Source organism: Fulmarus glacialis, unplaced genomic scaffold (genome assembly GCF_000690835.1).
Source record: "Fulmarus glacialis isolate BGI_N327 unplaced genomic scaffold, ASM69083v1 scaffold30343, whole genome shotgun sequence".
Taxonomy (NCBI): Eukaryota; Metazoa; Chordata; class Aves; order Procellariiformes; family Procellariidae; genus Fulmarus; species Fulmarus glacialis.
In genome coordinates, this window is record NW_009201618.1 from 16,058 (window position 1) to 17,786 (window position 1,729).

The 1,729-nt window shown below is 36.4% G+C and overlaps 1 pseudogene; it reads right to left on the reverse strand.

Moving 5' to 3' along the window:
- Positions 1-991: 991 nt before the first annotated feature.
- On the reverse strand, positions 992-1,171 carry LOC104074033 (annotated as a pseudogene).
- Between the last annotated feature and the right edge of the window lie 558 nt (positions 1,172-1,729).

A 1,729-nucleotide genomic window follows, 5' to 3' on the forward strand; every position in this document is an offset into this window, starting at 1 on the left:
GTTAACCGCAAGTTTTAAATAAAAGAAAGCAATACCGGAGCTTCATGCACCCTGTAAGAGTAACAGTTAGTAAGAAAGCAGATCAGTGCTACAGGCGTTTTACCACTAATCTGCTCATTTGTTATGCTGATAAAGAAAGAAAAATCTTTCCTCAATTGCTTTATAAAATTCTCACAAGCTTATCCTAAGTAAACCAACAGCATGTCAAATATTTAAGGTAAATACTGTACTAGCTACAAAGCTAATACAAAGACCGATACGCTTCTCATGATTACTTTTGAGCTTGTTTTGGCTTTGCTTAGAACAGTAAAGCTTAAAAAGAGAGGCCCGAGATATTTACAGGGAGAGAAAAGAAATTGCTGTTTAAGCTCACTTAGCCATTTCTATGTTAGCAAAAACCATTTAAATCTCAACTCTACTACATAATACTGAACATACAACCCAAAAGTTGAAATTACAACTGGATTTAAAACTCTGTTGAGATCTTTCATTGCTAAAGCTTCAAAGTAAAGTATTCCGTAAAACAAGTTGGTTTTCCTGAAATCTATGAATGGGATTTACAGTTTTCCCAGTGAATTCTCAGCTAACTATGGCTGGAACCTATTACACCTACTTTTTGGGAAAGGGCTGTGGCTGCACACTGGGATAGTTAATATTACATTAGTCTCTGTTTTCCCAAAATGATATGATACTCTTTGCAGATGGGAGAGAATTCCAGTTTGCAACTCCCTGAGCTGATGTAGTCATACAATGTCATTTCCAGTTCCACCTTCCAACAAATGAAGAAATACTGGCATTCTACCTGCCCTGAACAAAACAAGCAGAGATAGGCACTTAAGTTGAAAGTATGCAAACCTTTTCTTTCCATACCAAACCTGTAAAGGAAATTCTCCTTTTTTCTTATGTGTTTTAGCTTTCCAAAAGAATCTCAGTTTAAGTCAGAAGCAACTGAGTATTGGCACAAACTCAACATTATTAAAAAAGAAAGGTCTTAAAAAGAAACATATTTGGCCAGTTCCTTCTCCATCTCAGAATACTGCTCTTTGAGGCGCTCCACAGCTTTTCTGTGCTCTTCATCCACCTCTGCTTGTTTGTTTTGTTGTTCTTTCATGAATTCCTCCCAGTGGGCTATGCGCTTCTCTTCACAAGCCATCAGCTTGTCCGCCTGAAGCTGAGAGGAGGAAAATGAGAAGTTTTAACAATCATTTCCAGATTAAACCAGAGGGTTTAATGAGACCTACATAATGTTACAGTATCAGAGAAACTGGGCTTTTACTTCAGTAGAGGAAAGTGAAACTAGGAAGAAAACATGAAAAGGTGAAACTAAAAAGAAAACATTTATTTTTATAAAGTATAGTCAATCCAAAACAAATGGTAAAATGTCTACAGTACTATTAACGTGATAGCATTAGCAACAATAGCTTTTCTACGCTACAGTCTGGTGAAAATTAATTAAATAAGTAAATGGAAAGACACTTTAAAGTTGCTAGTTCACCTAGTTCGCTTCTGTTAGCTTCTAAAGATCACACTTGTTGCATCATTTGCCTCTCTGACTACTGACAATGTTAGAAGTACTGTAAGCAGCTGATATAAATCTGTATTATCTCACAAAGATTTTCTTTTAAAACAAACTTCTGATTTTGGGAACATGGTATTCAGTGCTTTTAGCCCCTTAGTTACAAAGAGGGGGGGAAAAAAAAAAGTAAATGGACACTGCTCCCCTCCCCTC